The 19,563-nt window shown below is 46.4% G+C and overlaps 1 protein-coding gene across 1 annotated transcript in view; it reads right to left on the bottom strand.

Moving 5' to 3' along the window:
• The window catches only part of LOC144153884 (arylamine N-acetyltransferase-like), a 44,803-nt gene extending 26,044 nt beyond the window's left edge, over positions 1-18,759 (bottom strand). Inside the window, exon 1 of the mRNA XM_077685639.1 lies at positions 18,626-18,759. The gene's annotated coding sequence lies outside the window, so the exon portion shown is untranslated. The remainder of the gene's footprint in view (positions 1-18,625) is intronic.
• Between the last annotated feature and the right edge of the window lie 804 nt (positions 18,760-19,563).

Here is a 19,563-nt window from a genome sequence, read left to right as displayed (position 1 = left end):
CGTTGGTTTTCCCGACGGCAGCTCTGCTGGGCCAATGCGGTGGCTGCGCGAGTTACGTCTCAGGAAGGGACCGTGAACCACCCTCCCCTCCCAATTTCTCGACAGTCTCCTCCCCTGCTTTCTTTCCTCGTTCGCTTTTCCTTTCCCTCGTCGGTACAGGACATCGTTCCCTCGGTTACTCCGACAACCGGCTCAGCCCAGAGAGGGCAGCCAAAAACTGCGCCCTAAGATGATCTAACTCGAGAAGTACTGTCTTAATTATTAAAGTGTCAATGAGGCACTTATAGGTTGCCACGAGAGGCATGTAACTGTGGTATTTTCAGCGACGAAATAATAAAAAAATTTGTGCTCATTCATTTTCACTGGTAAAGAAACCCCGAGAAATATGAAGAATACCACGTGACGGAGCTTCAGCCCACCTCATAAAGCAGTGCCCTATAACAGGCTGCCTCTGAGTTAGCTACAACAAAATGAAGAAAAGAGAAAAAAAAGGCGTGACCGATTTCATGCCTTATCTACCACACGAGCCCCGCGAAATTTGCTCTTGCTGCTCCTTCCATGGCTGCCATTATCAAGGTTATGCACTGTCACTTCGTGCGTATGAAAGGCGATGCAGTTGCTTTCAATCAGCTTATTTGACGGCGATGGTTTCTGACGCGGGTGGGAGTGCGTTCACGTGGTATTTTTCATATTTTGCGGGTTTCTTTATTCGTAAATATAAATGAGAACGAAATTGGTTCGTCGCTGAAAATACCGCAGTTAGATGCCTTTCGTAGGTACCTACAAGTGCCTCATTGACACTATTGATTAAGACAGTGCTTATTGAGTTGGATAGCTATTACAAAGAATTATTGAAATCTCAATAACGAAAACTTACTGGCCGCAACTTCACTGTATGTAAAGCATTATGCACAAGTTTTCCGTCGAGAAAAACCGTTGCTTTTTTTTTAATCTTCGAGAATCATAGCTGGCACGTTATACACCTGTTCCCAAAACGGAATAATAGACAAAAAGTCCGCGAAGCAACGGTCACATAGGAATAAAAGTAGCGAAAATTCGCAAAATGTGTGACGCCCTGCATTTCCAGTAAAATGGAAATTTGGTGCAAGTAACAATTTTAATAGCTTCCATAGCGTAAATGGAGTAATTCGTAGAACAGAGTCTTCAAAAAAACTAAAACAAGAAAATTACAAAAAAGTCCCGATAAATGATCTTACAAAATCAAAGATACGCATCTTAAATATATATCCGAAAAAAACTAAAACAGAAATCATGCACCCCTCCGTCCCACGACGACTATGGTTGAACGGGAATCTTTTCCATGGTGGTTTCTTTCGTTGGGCTATCCCACACTGCAAGTATCTGCTAGTGTGGAGGCACGCACCACTTTTCTAGAATACCAACGGCAACTCTCTTGCGTGCACTCCGTAGACGCGGAAGGTTTGGGTTTGGGGTGTACTGGATGAATCGGTACCTGCTGCTTGGCGTTTGCTGCGACCATGTCGAAATCCGATGAAAAACCGTCTGCTGCGGTGCACGGACAGGGGACTGTAACAACAGCCGAGGAGGCTGAACCCAACAGTGTTGTGCAGGCAAAACCTCCGTCAACCCCGATGAGCAGACAATGCCAAGCGGGGCTTGTGAGTGTATAAAAGTGCAACCTGTGGCCCCGGGCCCCTCTTTTGCGGAAGAGAATACGGAACACATGGACAGCGCCAGCACGCTACCAAAGCGGCAGCGTGAGGACAGCAGCGACCAGACCAGTACCGGTCTTCTTGCCAACCCGGATGAGCCGCCTCCTAAAGCGACTCCCATGCGTCGCTCGCCCTACCGCAAAGATCCCGATGTCGTGAACAAAACCAAATTATCTTGAACAGATTAGTATTCGTCTGTACTGAACAGACGGTACATTTCGACAGCGACGACTGATTTATCGTCCATTTAGAAATTGTGTCCGGTGTGTAAGCCGAATCCGCATGCACCTTGCTGGCGAAGACTTCTCGTCTCGATACCGTCCTTAAAGATTTCAAAAAAAACAGGTTGGGAAGCTTCAGCCGATCGTTGGCTGCTGAGTTCTTTGAATCGTCGGTACTCTTGTTGCCGGTTGGTGGTAATAAAGTCTGTTTGGGGGGACGCAGTGCACTCAGTGACGACAGTGGGGACCAAAGCAGGATTTTGTACACACTCCCGGGTAGCGTTATGTGCCAGTTAGTTGACCTGCGTTCCTGGTGTATATGCTGGTGTACAAGCCATGCGGACTTTGATTCCTACAAATTGAGTTCTCGAACCGTTTTTACTATGAAATTGGCTGTAAACGTTTGCGTGAAGGCTTTGTTAAGCTCCCAGAGTGCCCCATAGGCGTCGGCTATTACTCCCAATTTCCTTTTTTCTAGTCGTTCTGAATGATTGTGAATACTTTGTAGAGCGCCTAACACTCGAAAAAGTTCTGCTTCGTCGGTCAGTGCGCGGGTATTAGTGATGGTGCCAGACCCATCCAGCTGAGAAAGTTCTGAACACTTCGTATGCCCGAGCATACGCATCTTTTGAAAATAAACATTCTTGTCTTGAAACTGTAAACTAGCTCCCCGTCTGCTTTCTCGCCTCCTTCAGCAGCCGACATTCCGGGTTGCTACAAGAGATGCAAGACAGCCAGCTTATCCAGGAGTTCGACGGGTCACGCATCCAGGCAATATTTTTGCTCCGTACGTGTTCTGGCGTCAGCTGAAGCAATAGATATGCATTCACAATGGGCGTAAACAAGCAAAGAATAAATCCGCCGCATTACTAAACTGCAGGAGAGAGAGAACGCGAACGAGCTGCTGCTAATGACTAAGCAGAAGACGGTGCACAACAGAGCAAATAAATATGAGACACCCCGAAACTCTGCACAAGAAAAGATGGCGCACCGTCTAGTTTTCACTGTATACAATTTCAAATTCATCTGATGGAGGCGAAAAGCAAAAACGCCCGTGTGTACGAGATTTCGGCGCTCGATAAAGATCCCCAGGTGGTCAAAATTAATCCGGAGCCCTCCACTACGGCGCGCCTCATCGCCTGCGTTGCGTCAGCGCGTTAAACCCTACAATCAATCAATCAATTTCAAATTCATGTTTATTGGAGATCGCACTATGTTCGGAGGCGCGGTCAAAACGCCATAAAACATTTACGGAAGCTTGCACTCATGCGCAAGACTTGAATCGCGAAGCTGTTTTAGGTGAGCACTGAAGGATACATAGGTACTTTCCGTACCCCGCCCTGCTATTCGGTTCGCGGCTTCTTGTTCAGCCATATGAACTATCCGCGGCCGGGCCATGCCGAGAACTGCGATGACCTTGCGGGCAAGGTCTGTTGTACGATACTGAGCGCAGGCGTACGACGACGCTAGCTCCCGCGCGAAGAGCTCCCCTACGATACTGACCGCATGCGCACGCAACTATCAAGTGTTGTGCCGGCCGCTATCACGTGTCTTCCCGGTGTAGAGTGGAGAATGCGACAGCTGCGCGACGCTTACGCGATAACGTTCTTCGCAGGGAGTTTTCGGCGCACTCGAACCCCGAACTTACGGCCAGTGACAACAGCTCCGCTGTTGTAATATTGAGCCGCAGAAGCGAGCTATTTCTTCCATAGAGTTTCTTACAATATACACAAGAGAGGGATCTGGCGCTAGCGTCTATGCGGCTCACAAGAAGGCCGTCTCTGTCGCCATGGACCGCCATTATACATCGCGCTCGCTTTATTTTCATCATTGGCTTATATTGAAAGGTTTTATTGACAGCAAATTTAAACAATGTGCCACAAAGACGCGAAGAATAGATTGCAATTATGTAAGTGGGAAACAAAAGCAGGCTGCTTTAAAATTAAGGAAACAGGACGTAAAGCGTATTTTTGCCGGAACGGTTGTGACTGCTCTTCCGTAAGCAAAAGTTGTAGTTACGAATAAGGTTAATATTAGGGGGAAACTCATTAGAGACTCTGATCTTATACATTTTACCATTATTTCAAATAATAGGTTGCTTGCAGAGTTTGGGAAGTTATTTGAGCGTGCCTATTAAAACGTTGCCTTCGTGGTGAACCGGTGCACCGACCGCCAACTAGTTTAACAAGAAAAAAGAAAACATGGTGTTAAACAGTCGTGCACGATGACAAGATAGGACGCATGCAGGCGCCCGTATCTGTCGTATCCCCGTGGTCGTATCTTCTCTTCGTCGAAGTACGTTGTGTTTCTTCTTTTCGTCGACTACAAATTTCGCGGCGGCAAATTACCCGCTCAGTCATGCGTCCTTCGACTGCGGCATGAGCAACGTCAGGTGCGATCACGCACTGCCTGCTGTTCAACCGAACACGGCTAAAACAGAACAGGGAGGATTTCGGCTTTCTTGTAGCTCGTAAACGTGTTAATGCCTAGTGAAGAAAGCCAATCCCCAAAACCGCTTATGAATCCAATTGTGACGCCAAGCCCAAGCCAAAAAGGGGGTCTTCCCATGAACTCCCACGACGACATGGCTTACAAGGCGCAGTTTCCTCTCTAGTATACTTACTAAGAAACTCTGTGATTTCTTCTACTCGATCTTGGGAATTTTAAGAACATCGACATTTCAACAAGGGAGATGTTCTAGTGCTGGGCTTCACACAGTCTGTTCTGGTATCGTGTCACGCTCCCTTCGGGCCAGCTGCCTCTGCCCCGCAAAAACTGGTTCCCGATATAGAAAAATTCACAAAAAAATAAAATATATCCTAGCTCTTTCATATACGTCTTCGTATATACCGTTCGATGGGCCGAGGGGGAAACGTACTCTCGCACTCCGCGGTCGCAGCGCGCGGGCCTGCTTTTCACCTCTCCTGGAGCGTGCGCCAATTACGGAGGGCCTGGCGCTGTGCCTTGACACGCTTTGTAGGCATCACGCGTGCACGTTTATCACTAATTTCTGCATTATTTTACACATTATGTTGCTAATAAATGAGCCAGGCAAGCAGCTTGTGATTTCCGCACTTAAAGCACAAGATATTGTTTGCAATTTTGTTCTGCTGAGCTCTTTCTGTACACCTACTTTGGAGTAGTGCCAGAAACGTATTTTACCTTCTTTCCAAACTAAACTGGGTCACTAAAACTTCCCTGTGCCGTAGATGGTATTAGTTCTTTCTCCACCGTTGCGGCGGTCAGATTGCGGCATACCCAGCTCTAAGTATTACGTGGGCTGGCCTTGGCGATTTTCACAGTGACTACATGTTTCCCTACGTTGTCTCTTTCCCCAGCCAATTTGAAGGGTAGGGGGAAGGGAGGGCTCCGAAGGGGATTCCACCTCCCTTCTTCCCCCATCTGCGATTCGGGCAAAATAAAGTTGTTCACTCACTCACTCCGGCCAAGAGTCAGTCTATTACCCAAATGTTATGTCTCTTTGTCGGCAACATCAAACTAAGCAACGCAAAAGCGAACGCTTGTCTGGTTGCCAAACGGTGGACGCTTAAAAACTTCTTATATGACGGTCTCCAGGAGCTGTGTTGTTCATTTTATTCTTGCTGTACATTAGTTGCACGCTTATATTGTGCTGCAGCGCAGCTTGAAATTCTAGAGAGAAAGATTTGTTTATAGTAGGTGGCAGTGGTGGCTGAATGTGAGGTGTTGATATATCGATAATATTTATTACAACTATGTAATATGCCGAATACTTACTAGGTTCACCCAATACTACCTGTATTAAACCTTGCACGGATATGAAGTCAGAAGTCAGTTACACTGACACGCGCTTCTGCGTGTTGCCCATGGGTGCCGAGCGTATCATGGTTAGATCGTTTTAAGAAACATCAGTTTTTGAAGTAAAGCGATCAAAATACCCGCTATACGCAATTAGGACACCCACACAAACAAAAACAAATTGTGACTAAGTATCGCCAATTACAGGTTCGACACGGCATCGTTTACCCACGGTAGACCACTCTACCTTCATGCGATTCGCGGTTCAACCATGGTTAAAAAAGCTGCCAATTTCAGCCAGATCGCCTAAACTGGTCATATGCAATAACTTTCTCTTTTAAAGTATATTACGGTAAAAAACGTACAACGCGCTACAATGACAAATTCACCGAGCCGGCGCTGGCGCCCATGCGCCGCGAATAAAGTTTTTCGCCACCACAGCGGAGCGAAGGCCCAAGCCAGGAAATCGGCCATCTACCAGAGGGCGCTGCGCACGCAAGATGGCGGCGCCCTCCTTGGAACTATCTATACATTCAAACCCGATTATAACGAACCCGGATAGAGCGAATTACGCTATATATCGGACAAAAGGAAATCTCTTATGAAAATGTATGACAAGCATATTTCTTATAACGAAGTTCTCATCGGATATATCGAACTCGGCGCGCATACAATTCCCACCGAAAGGCGCGGTATCGGAGCGGCAATTGAGGTGCTCATTCGGCACGATTGAGCTGTTGAGCCTCGGATGGAGCGAGTTGACGCCCAACCACAATTTGTAACTGTTTCCGATGCACGCAATTCACTACGGATCTCATTCAGCCAGCGAGTCCGGACCAAGGCGGCATCATCGGTGAACTGCGCGAAGAGCTCGCCAACGTTACAGATACTGTGCCGACAGGAGTGTCCTCAGAGGATTTCCTGAGTGTTGACGACGACGTTGCCGTCACTGAGAGCCCCTCGAGCGCCCACCGTCGCTGATGTCATGGCAGCTGGTGCTGCTGAAAGCACTGAAGGTACTGAGGATGTCACAACGTAAAGCCGACCGATGCTTTGTGTAGCGCTTTTGCCAGACGATGTTATCCGCCAATATTGCTTCGATATTGAAGGACACGTACTTGAAATGGTGTTAACGATGACTCGTGAACAGAATGCGGTGATAGTTGGAGCCGCCAAAACGAAAGTGAAACCAAAAATCACCCCTTTCTTGCGAAGTAGGCAGTTAAGGCGGATGGTAGCTTTATTGCATGCACTAAATGAACTGTTTTGTGTAAGGTAATAGCGTACTTTATCTGTTCGCTTCGCTATGTGGGAATGGCAGGGGAGGGGTGCCACGTATTGCGAAATCGTATCAAATATTTCGTTATATACGGGTTAGGGTATACCGAATTATTAGATATATCGAACTAATCGAGGTGCATATTACAGTTCGTTATATCGGGGTTGGACTGTATAGGGTGGCTTATATTTCCCCTCCGAAAAAAATATCTTCTCAGGAAGGAATTTGCGTTCAGAGTTAAAAGAGATTTTAAAGAGATCTCTGGAAGCTTGTTCTTTGCAAGCTTGCTTTTCCACAGGGGTCATTGCGCAGTGAAGAACGTCCATCTATTCAGGAAATATCCCTACAGGAGATGGCTCCAGGTCTCGTGTTATGAAAGCTACCCTTAAATACACTATACGACCATTAGCCGCAACGACAACTATACCATTATGCCGAGTGTAATTCACTTGTCGCAAAAAGTTAGCTTACAGTGAAGATGTAAACATTACAAAATGACAAGAAACGGCTGTAGCTGATCTGTTGCCGGAACTATCCGCAAACAAATTAGTATATGACAATTATCTGCTATGACAATTCGAGCTCAACGCAAAACACAGAAGGAGAAAATAGACGGCAGCTTTGTAAAAGCAACCCATATCTCTGCATTTTCGGGTGGATTTAACGCTGGGTGTAAGTAGATGTAATTTTGTTGTAGTTTTCAGAAAAATCCAACCAATGGTTATATCAGCATTGTTTGAGCGGCACAGATGAAGTTGTACGTTGTTATAATTCCAGTGCTGAAAAATAGTAATATGGCGCCGAGTTGTTTTTTACAAATGCTCTGATAAAGTCATTTATTATCTGGAAAACAGTGCTGCCACGGCCGGAATATTTGTAGCCGTGTTGCTTGGGCGAAAATATTCCTTATTCAACTCGACAACAAGGCTGGAGTCTGCACAGACTGCGCAGAAGTGCACATAATGATGCCTGTGCGGTTTGTGGTTATGATCACCCTGGCAGGCTCCGCATGTGCTGAGGCACGTAAGCACGTTGTAATCTTCAATTCTCGCTCGATAGACAGCGCGCGATAGACTATCTATGCTTGGTATATTTGAAAGGAAAAACCACTTTGCTACAAATTTATTTATCATACAAATTACAAAAACTACAAATTCATTTCCTATGCTAATTCCCGTAGTGAAGCGACGGCACCACTGACCCACGCCTCTGTTTCAACCTCCACGGAAATCTGCTCCCCATCCCATGAACCCCCTCATTGTGAACGGGACCAGAGACATTGCTTCTAAAAGACGTATTCCTTCACTCCTCATGAACGCGAGGTACGGATGAGGTTGCTTATTCTCGCAGCAAGGCCAAGGTTGCACTGTAGGACGAACGATAATCAGCATTTCGATATGCTGCATCTGGTGATTAAGCATAGCTGCGGAAGCCCCATCCCTACACAGCATAGTCTGCAAAGGCGTAGAAGTACGTACCATCCACTGCCGTTGTACGGTGGTCCACCGTCTTAGCTGGACAACTCTTTCCGCTCTTATCACCTTCTTTGTGAGCGTAAGGTAATTTAGTCAGAACTTTTGCACTGCTTTGAAGTTAAAGGTGAGGCTCAAGTCCTCCACACTGGTTTGAACATTTTTAGGTCATAATTCCACGCTATAGTCAAATAATCTAGCTAAGTCTGTCGACGACTGTACTACGCGAGCATGTACGGCGCATCTCAATAGATTACAAAAAACAACGATGTATGAGTGATTCTACCTAATTGTCTTTTGTGGGTTGCGGTGTCCCCATTGCCACCTGCATTTTCATCTTAATAGAATGACTGTGGAGTGGAAGGACACCTTACCCTCACTCTAAAAATACAACTTTTGAGGAGACGGATTCTCGCGAAAATCCATAAACATGGTGTTCTGATTGACAAACGCACGGTGTTGTGATTGGCTAATGACTTTAACCTTTCTAAAACAAAGTGCATATCATTCACCCGTTCCTCAACTAGAGTTCCAACTACATATTTCCTGAACAACAATACACTTGAACTGGTTTCTACTTACAAATACCTTGGAGTGCATTTTCAATCAAATTTAAAATGGCATAACCATAATAATCAAACGCTCGCATCTGCCAATCGTACACTAGGCGTAATAAAACATAACCTAAAGCAGGCACCATCACACATTAGAAAACTTGCATACCTCACTCTCATTCGCCCTTAAATTGAATACGCATCTGCCTGCTGGGATCAAAGTCAAGAATACATTATGCGTGATATTGAATCCCTGCAAAACCATGCTGTTCGTTTTATTTTTTCTGATTATTCCCCATACGCAAGCGTCACAGCGCTGAAAAATCGCGCCGAGTTAGCTTCATTATCACTTCGCCGCCGGCATGCTCGCCTAACATTTTTTCATAAACTGTATCATCATGAGCGCCTTCGTGACGATTTTTTTCACTCACCCACTGTTACATGTCCACGGCGCGATCATTCTTAAGAGTTAAGCGCATCATTTGTCATTCATTTACGTTCGCAAACTCATTCATTCCCCGCACAATAATAGACTGGAATTACCTACCACAGCACATTGCCACAGAAGCTAACCTAACAAAATTTCAAGACTTTTTAAAAAATGAATTGACCTAATCCTGTTCTTGCTTGCATATATTGACCTTTTTATTTTTTTTTTTTTTGCTGTGATGTGCTTGCCTTGTAGTTATATGTTTTTTGTAGTTATGTGTTTTAAAAATTCTTATTGCTTGTATTTTTTTGCAACGTTTGTAATTTATCATTCTGTTAGCACCCATTCATGTTATGTTTGATGTATGCGCATGCTCCCCCCTATGTAATACCCTCCTACGGAGGCCCTTTAGGGGTACCTAAAGGGGTACCTAAGCGCGAGGTAGGGATGAGGTTGCGTAGTCTCGCAGCAACGTCAAGCCTGCACCTTATGATGAACGATAATCAGCATTTCTATATGCTGCATCTGCTCATTAAGCATAAGTGCGGAAGCCCCAACTCTACACAGCACAGACTGCAAAGTCGTAGAAGTACGCACCATCAACTGCCGTTGTACGGTGGTCCACCGTCTTAGCTGGAGCAACTCTTTCCGCTCTGATCACCTTCTTTCTGAGCGTAAGGTAATTTAGTCAGAACTTTTGCACTGCTTTCAAGTTAAAGGTGGGACTCAAGTCCTCCGCATTGATTTGAACAGTTTTACGTCAGAATGCCACGCTAATGTCAAATAGTCCAACTAAGTCTATCGACGACTGTACTGCGAGACCATGTACGGCGCATATCAATAGATAACGAAAACCAACGACGTATGAGTGATTCTAACTAAATGTTTGTCTTTTGTGGGTTGCGGTGTCCCCATTGTCACTTGCATTTCCATCTTAATAGAAGGACCGTGGAGTGGACGGACACCTTACCCTCACTGTAAAAAGCTAACTTTTGAGGAGAAACATTCTCGCGAGCATCCACACACATAACCGGCTACGTAACTAGGATATAGATTTAATACTTTAGGCCACCTTGATCCAGTCTTCACTAGAATACGGGTGTATTATCTGGAACCTTCACCCAGCCAATTTGACTAATCTACTCGAGGCAGCCGAGAAAAAGGCTGCAAGGTTTATTTTGCGTTCGTAGTCCGGAACCCAAAGCGTATCCTTCCCACAGTCTAAGTTCCCACAGTCTAAAAAATCTGAATCTCCCACACAAAATTTTTCGCCTTGTTTATTTCCATTGATTATATTACAACCACTTCAAATTTGCCTAGGAACACAATGTTCCAGCGCATCACAGCTGCATACGGACTAACCATGGAAATAGGGTATTGTGAGTTCTTCCAGTACGCAAAATTTTAAACAATCTTCCCTTCTCATATTAATAAATTATTTGAACAAACTACCGGACAGTATAGTGTCTATAAGGAATCCATCTTTATTAAAGGCCGCTTTACACAGATACCTTGACGCGGAAAGTGGTTTACAATTTCTTCCGTTTTTGAACGGGTTCTTTCCGCAGAATTTGGTCGAACTGCGGTGTTTGCCTGGTCGCGGCTTCTGCACTCTGATTTTATCTGCTTTTTTAAATATTCGTTCCCTACATACGCGCAAAAATGGCGCTAATGAGGCGATAATCGTTGTCGACGCGCTGTCGCTCAGCTTTTCCACTTCAGGGAAGTTTGAGTGCGCATCGAACACGCACGAGTACGAGCTTCCCCCGTGATGAAAGATATCAACGCCGACTAGTTCCGTGGTTTCGTCTTCGGCACCCGTTCTATGCTGTGTACTGAAAGTACGTTAGCTAGCTGCAGCAGATCTGAAAGCTGCAGTAGATATGGGTTTGCTGCCACTGTCTGCACGCGTATACTGCGGGGCAGTCTGGTCGTGCTTCAACGCTTCATCAAACGTGTCTTTGGTAGGGCGGGGAATAGGATACGACTTTAACCATTTGTGGTCGAGTCTTTGAGTTCTACATTTGTTCTCGTTTGAAGTTTTGTTGCTAATTATAACGTTGTTCTTCCTTGATTGTTTCTGTTGTAGTGGACAATCGCCACACTGTTTAGATGCAGTAGACGAGTCACCGGCCTCTGGCATACCATTTTGAGGGGTATTCCGTTCAGTCACTCTCTCGTGTTGGGGTAGCTCGTCAGGCACCTTGGCGCAGTAATAGTACACTTGCACGACCAAGAGTAGGCTGGCTTGAGCTACGGCCCATTGTTCCCTGTCCGTGTCAAGTGCTCAAAGCGACAAGCGTCAGTGGCAACAACGCTCTGGTTTAGGTGGGACATTTATGTACTCAGCCCGGCCGGAGCCAAAATAAACACAACTCTGGGAAACACGCTAACCCCAATGAACGGCATCTAGTTCAAATTATTAAAGGGGTATTGACACCAATTTTCGGCTCTAATATTATTGCACAGTTCGCTTCCTTTACTACCCTGCCTGAAATATAAGCGGCTTGTCACGCGAAGAACCTAATTTAATTGGATCTCATTCATCGCGCCGACGGAACAGCACGCATAGTGGCACTCAGCAAATGGACATCAGTGTGACATCACCATGTGGTACCCAAAAGAAGTGACGCGTACAGCGCTCGTCAAAAACTCTTGACGTCACGTCACGCGTGCGGCCCCGCGAGCGGAGAGAGGGTGCCGGCGCATTCACAAACGGGTGCACGTAGCCAGAGCTATAGGCATAACCGCTGCCCAGAAAGGCGCTGTTGGCAAAAACGAAGTTCCACACACTGGAAAAGGACGCGATAATATGGCCGGAACCGCAATAGAAGTAGCCATCAGGACTATTTTTGAAAGCGGTCATCTAATTTTCCCCGCAATGGTAGGTCTTACACATCTAGGCCTTTAGGGAGCTCAGCCGTTCAGCTCTGGCGGTGGGGCGGTCGAAACAACACCCCCACCGGCCTCCGCAGTGTTTTAACGTCCTCACAAAGCGTTGAGGTCATGCAGGGATTCTGTCATATGCGCCTTTCGGGCTGAGAGCGCGGGAAATTAAAACTAACGATTTTGAGGTCGTTCAATGTAATTAATCATCGCGCGCTGAAGTATTAAAGTGCTGTGCCGGGTTCGCCACACCATTAAGCATCGATAAAAGCAATAAAAATGAATCATAAAATTTTTGTGTCAGTACTGTTTTAAAGCAGGTGGCCGAACTTAACACCACGTCAATCACATCCTTTTACAGTTTCTTTCGAAATACCACACAAAGGTATTCGTACGAAAACAAGTTCTTCTGGAACCGAAAGGCCACACGACCCCCTTCAAGTAGCCTCGCTGGGCTCTTGGTTTCAGTGCACTGGACGACACAACAAAGTATTGCAAATAGTTCATCAAAGTCGGGTGCACCACCGTTCGTACAAGAGGGTCTGTCTTGTCTCTCAGGAAGATAAACCTGGAGTCAACCTGTTTAAGAAATCGGTGCACCAGTCCGAGGCCTCCTTTTTTAACGCCAGGAATTTACGCAATGACGCCGACTTTAGAGTACCAAACGTTTCGCGCTTCACTAGGCATTTTCTCCCCGTTCGGAAACTGGGACAATATCGAAAGTTTAGTATAGCGTTTTGAGCCCTACGCAAAGTGTTACCGCACGCTATTCCCTTGCGCGGGTCGCACTGCGCTTTCGCAGCACGCAAAATTGGTTTTGCGTTAAGCGGCCCTAAAACGAACCCATGCTATTTCCGCGAAGTAGCGTGCGTACGCTGCGGACCTTGCGTGTCCATGTTTACAACATGGCGGCAGGCAGCGCGGAGCACATCAAAGTTTTCGTTCCTCTCTGAGCAGTAATTTGGATCTCATAAAACAGGTTTTGTGCTCCTGTCTTCTTAAATAGGTCCCGTGATTTGCACGATGCTATCGCGGGGAGCGAAACTTACGTGGTATCACTGAATGACCGAACAAATCTCCTGAAGGCCGAAGTCCGATGCTGTTTGTGTGTGCTGTTGACGCATTCGTCTTACGGTAGAAGGCAACGGTCTGCTCCTGCGGGTGGACTGTGCTTGCTATGTTCGGAATCAGTAATCACTAGCGACGATTCAACCCAGTTTTTGCGTTTAAATGCCTTCTCAGCTTGCGCCAGAGTGAAGTGACTTGCTTTTCGATCGCGCAGATCGCGTGAATTGAGTGCGATGTTTCCGACGCGATGAATACAAAAGGTCGCATTTTATTCGTGTGCTTCCGCCTCGTAGTGCAAGCAATTACGTGATTACGTCGGATTTGTTCAAAAAGAATTTCTGCATTGTTTTCGATTCCAACCGTATACGTGAAACCCTGCACTTGGGTTCTGCGCGTTGTGTTCGATACCCAAAAAAACTAACCCCGAAGCTTCAGAGCTTCAGCTATAGAGTCTGCTTATGTAGGGGAATATTTCTAACTTGTTGTTGGCGTTTCGCTTTCAATATTAAGGGGACGGAGTTTGGTTCCGCCGATTGGTTGCGTAGTCGTGCAAAATTTCAGGTGCTCGTTCGGCCAGATGAGCGTCGCTTCGCGTTTGGTCCAACAGATGGCGCCGTAAGCGTTAGCGTTGCGCAAAACAAAACCGACGAAACAATGTACTATAGCTCTCCGGGCTGCGCCGACGTAGCGTACGGGGAAAATCAAGCGTTTAGCGTACGCAAAGGCCGGAAAGGCTATACTAAAACTCTGTAATATCTGCGGTTTGTAACACGGTTGCATTGGCTTCTTCCACCTGAACGCATCACGAATACATGATAAAATCCTAAAGGAGCAGTCACACAAAATTTTAAAGCTGCGATGGCTATGTGAAATGTTTCTTTTTTTATCAGGATATATCTCCGAGCAAGTTTCAACAGCAACTGTTCAGTATAACATATTTTAAATCCATTTTAATCTCTGCCCGCACCAGAAAGCCCAGATACTTGTCCCAAACTACCGACGTCGGGGCTCCCGTGACGCAGCCGACGCGCTTGCTGCGGCTCTTGCGCTCTGCTACACCGTGTGTACACGTCATGGTTTTGGGACTGACGTCATGCTGCCCGGGCGCGCGGCGATGGTGAAGGCCTCGGCCGCCCTGGGCGAGCGCGTACGCTCGCTCGCGCGCGCGTCCAGACCGTCAGCGATGCGAAAAGAATGGTGAAGTCAGGTGCTACCTCCTGTCATGGAGGCCGCTCGGCGATCGTTTTGTCGAAACCGAAACTGACAAGAATAAACGACGCCGTAAATGATTGATTACGCTGCGATCGACCCTGTAATGTGCCATTCTATGATTAGCGGGCTAGTAGGCACCCATAGCAGCAAAAAAAAAAGCGTAACACGTAAAGTATGTGTCAGTACTCCTTTACTAGCAAAATTGGCGAGGTTTTAAAGTGTCAGGAAATGATTTTGCAGAGGCTGGGAAATTCGTAGCAGTCCTGTTTCTGTATTGGAGATCGGTGGCTTGTGTGCGGAGAACTCCGTAACTAAATTATTAAACGGACATCTGGGAATTCTAAAAACATGAATGTCTCCGTGCTCTTTTTATTCGGATGGTTCTTGAGATAATTGTATTGGCGTGCGAATATGAGAGAACCAGCATGTTAGTTATATTTAAAAATGTCTGGTACCTGAATTAGCGAATTCCTTTTTTTGCAGTGTCTAAATATGAGCCTACTTTTGACTTTATAAAACGACAGTTTTGTATAAATCCCTTTGTTTTTTCAGGCGATTTCCAAAAGAGGAAATAACGCTATGAAATTGCAGTAATACACAAATAAATATTTCAGTTTATCCAACGCAGCCAAAAGTTCAGAATGGCTGTAATTCACCCAGGAATTTGGGCTCAGAGATGTTACTGAACGCTTTCCTGACCCGACTGAACGGGGAATAAAAGACTGAAGTGCCGCCTCCAGAAACAATGTTTATGTGGAACAGGATAACAGAAGGTCAAAAATTTGTCTGTTAAGTTCTAAGATGCCATAAACTGGCTTCACAAGTTTAGCTCATTTATTTGAGCATTGCAAAGATCTTTAAACTCAAAGAGAATATTTCTTGCGTCGTGAAATAATACAAGTACCTTACACTGTAAAAAGAGGTACCTGCAATCAAAGTTCTGAACTCGGGTAATGTGGCGACTGGAAACGCATGTCCGGTACGGAAGATGGCGGTAACATCGCTAACACAACACAATCGCTAAGTAACACAACATCGCTAACCTTCTGGCCATATAAGTTTCCTGGATAATGCATTAGCACCACTATTTATTGACTCGAGAATCTGGCGTATTTCGGTGCGCAAGGCAACATCTTTTTCAGGATCCAGGTTCACCCCAAACTCATTCTGCAAGGCATTCAAGATTTCGCCTTCACCTTGAAATATTCTTTTTTCCACGATGCCATCTTTCGGGGACCATCGGATGTAGCGATTGTTTATAATGCGTTGCCAATGGCCGTCTTTAACCACACGTCGTCCCACCAAGAGAAGGCGACGCACGGAGCTGTCAGGGTGGGTGGACGAGTACCAGTTTAGAGGAGCGACGTCCACCCACTCGAGCACGTGTGGTTCGACCGTGTAGAAAATCTTCCAGCCACCGCCGCTCGTCGGTACGGAGACTTCTAGCGCTTTCGATGGATGCATCACGCGTATTCTAAATGGGTCGGTTTCTCCGCTGACCGAGAGAGCGCGATGAAGGCCAGCAACCGCCAAGCCGACATCGACGAGACAGTCACTCTCATGGGCAAGTTCAACGTAGATGACAACATGCGACATCCGGGCGACTCTGGGGGAATCGTCGGGAGTAGTAGAGCGAAGGCGGGCTGCACGGAGGTGCACGTGGTAGCCGAGGGCGAGCAAGAGACGTGCAAAGAGAGAGTTCAGCTCGAAGCAGTAGCCACCACGTCCTCGCTGCGTTACCTTGCTGAAGAGGTCTTCGACTTCCAAGGAAATCGGCCGACTGAGCAATACGTCCAAGTTCTCGAAAGGAACGCGCTCCAAATGGGCCCTTATCAGTGCGTCCAGGAATTCTGTGCTCGCTTCCGTAGGCTTGGGCAGCCCCAGATGTTTCAGGTAAACTTGAGTTTGCTGCTTCGACAAGGGCTCCATTGCTCGCTTCCAGGGGTCCAACTAAGTTGAAATACGAGGCCACTCCCTCAGCAGAACTTGTTGAACTGTTGTACTAGATGCTGTGCACTCGATAATCTCACAATGAGGTCTTTCTCGTTCTTCGTCTTCTTTCTTCACAAGACGTGCCAAAATCTGAAATGAATAAAGCAGAAGCTCTAAACTTCGTTTCGCACTTCGTCTTCTTGTTTCTTTACAAAAAGCATATATAGGTCACGGTAATCACAACTTGCCTTGCAGATAGCTGGGATGCTTTCCTAGGAGCATGCTATCCCCCTAAATGCATACGCGTGCCCAGAATAACGGTGAACTGCCTAATAATGTTCCGAAGTGCTTTTTAAGGCTTCATTGGTGTAACATCAAAAGGAGAGCCACCAACGTTGTTAGAGAGTTCGACTGTGCGTCAGAAGCAATACCGAGAACACTGACATACTTTTACGGTGTGTTCCCCCGCTCACAGAATAACAGCTGGCGTGTGCGCTAGTACCCTCTTTTTTTGGCAACTCTTGCCGGCTGGCTTGTCCTATGTTACTGCTCTTGTTTTCTTTTTCCCGTAAGTTCAGCAAGCGAACAACACGCTGAGTCAGCCGAGTCAGCCGGAGGACCTCACGGAACTGTAGGTCCTCGGAACTGTAGGTCTGTAGGTCCTCGCGGAAGGAAAGGGCGACAATGCCTCTGCGCAAAGCATAGCGTCTCCTCGCCGGTAACCGTGTGAGCTATTCGCATATGGGACTGCAGTTTTTTTTAGGTTAATATTTTCGCTGACGGAGCTTAACAATGAAGCTTAACATATCGGCTGAATGAAAACATTTTTTTCTTGCGTTCGCCAGCTTATTAGCCAAGAAAAGGTTCGCTTCAGCGCGTCTTGAGAGCGATACCCTCGTGGGCATTCGCTTTGGGACCTTGCTAATGCAGTAGCCAACGGATGTTTCGGACCTGGAGGGCAACGAAAAATATTCCAAATAAAAGAGCTGTCCGAAATATTCGCGAGTCATTACTTCTATGGGACAACTGGCGGTTTCTCAGAAAAGTCCAGAATATCCAGCAAGCCCGAATTTTAGGGGTCCGAAAAAACGGTCGGCTACTGTAATTGACAATGTTAGACAAAATTTCCATGTTGTTGTAGTCAAAGGGGTCAATAAAATACTATCAAAAATTCCCACTTTTCTGCGTGTCGTAATCTACGGTGGTCTCAACTGCGTAGAGTGCGCTCTACAGTTGGAAATTTAAAAACAGAAATAGGCTTTAATGATAATCTTTCTTATTCATTTATGAGGCTTTTGAATGGCCCATTGAAACCGACGGCGCTTTTTGCATACGTGAGGTAGTGTCATTTTTGGCAAATACGTGGGGCAACCTTTTCAACTTCACAATGTTTAGTGCGAAATTAAAATTATCCCCGGCCATTTATATGCAAATTTCTTGTGGTAACCCGACTACATATAACGCTCACGTTCATGACTGAGAGGAGATGCAGTCCCCAAAAAACGTCTGTACTTTTATCGGGCAATGTTTGTATAAGCGGTTTGAACAAGAACGTTATTGTTCAGGGAGAAAGAGACAAGGTCATGGACAGTTAGAATAAGCAGGGCTATACCGTGGTGCTAGGAGAAATATGGATATTAAAGGTCCTTGTAAGGTTGAACACGAGACATATTGAACATATAATCTTGGGAGAAATGGCCCAACTAAAACCTTATTGATGTGTCCCGAACGTGCCGGTGTTGCAATGCCACTTTTATTTCGGTTACTATTGTAAAAATTTAAAACCAACCGAACTAGCGTTCCTAACTAAATTAACGCGGGCCCTGCCGATTAATCACGTATATTTTGCCTCACATGTACATGCAGTTTTCTTTGTGCTAAACAACGGGGAGATGTAGGAGAAGCGTCAGCGATTCACGAGTTTCGAACCGCTTGGCTTTCGAAGCCTCTGGGTCGCGCCACGACGAAGGAACGCCGAGCGGCTCTACTTGGCCCCAGCGAGCGAGCGAGCGAGCTACGACGACAAGGCTAAGGTGCTCTGCACTTAAAAGTGGTTCACCGAAAGTCAATGAATCGGAGTGGCAGGGACCGATTACTCACCACTAGAAAGTATGCCCGCGCAAGCGTTGCAGCTTGAAAGGCGAGAGCTTCGTCGTACCGGAGATGTGCAACGCTTCAGCAATCTCGCTGGAACGAAAAACTAGTGTGTCACCCATCCAAGCATTTGTGGGACGAGGAATTATCGCTGCAGTTATCGTTATCGTGCCGGCAGTTTTCGTAGTACACCACGTCGTTGCTGTCTGCGCCGTAGGGGTCTTTCTGTGACGTTTTAACGCAGTTCTGCGGGTTATGTTGTGTTTCTTCGAACAAGGATAACCAGTTGTAAAACGGCCTGGCCTCGTTCGTGTGTTTCTTCCTGTTCCGCCGTTCGTCCAGCGCATATTAATTTCCATTCCAAGTAGGCCTTGATGTGATGCGCCCAGATGAGTGGCGCCATAACACGGAGGGCGCACGAAGTAGGCCTCGCCCTAGCGGCGAGTGTGGCTTGAGGCGCTGAATTTGAATTGCTTTCACTTAAAGCAGCTATAACTGAAGGTCTCAATGCCGAACCTGAAATCACGGTGATTTTCGGGTAATCGACCGCGGTGTTCGACCACTTCGGAAATGACAACTAGGCTGAACGTGTTTCACTGCACTCACTTTTTAATGTGATTGGTATCCGTGAACATGATGAGGCCAGCTGAATGTAATGGTATGACGATTTGAATTAAAAGTTTATTATAATGAGCCGCGGCACGCGGCCTACCGGAATAGGATGGCCGCCCACAGCTCCTAACTCTTTTTCTCCCCTACCCCGTCCCTGCTTTTCAATAAACGTTTTCTCTCTCTCTCTCTCTCTCTCTCTTCGCGATTACCTCCCCCTTTCGAGCCACGACCATGTAACGAGTGTATTACCACAAAAATGCACATTTCGCGGACGTAACATCTTTAATCCTTAAAATACGGTAACTGGGGGTCACTTGCCCGACAGAATTTTG

Source organism: Haemaphysalis longicornis, unplaced genomic scaffold (genome assembly GCF_048455015.1).
Source record: "Haemaphysalis longicornis isolate Haplotype H1 unplaced genomic scaffold, Haemaphysalis longicornis Haplotype H1 scaffold_9, whole genome shotgun sequence".
In the NCBI taxonomy this organism is placed as follows: Eukaryota; Metazoa; Arthropoda; class Arachnida; order Ixodida; family Ixodidae; genus Haemaphysalis; species Haemaphysalis longicornis.
The sequence above is the reverse complement of the archived record's forward strand: the minus strand, read 5'-3'. Positions and strand labels throughout refer to the sequence as shown.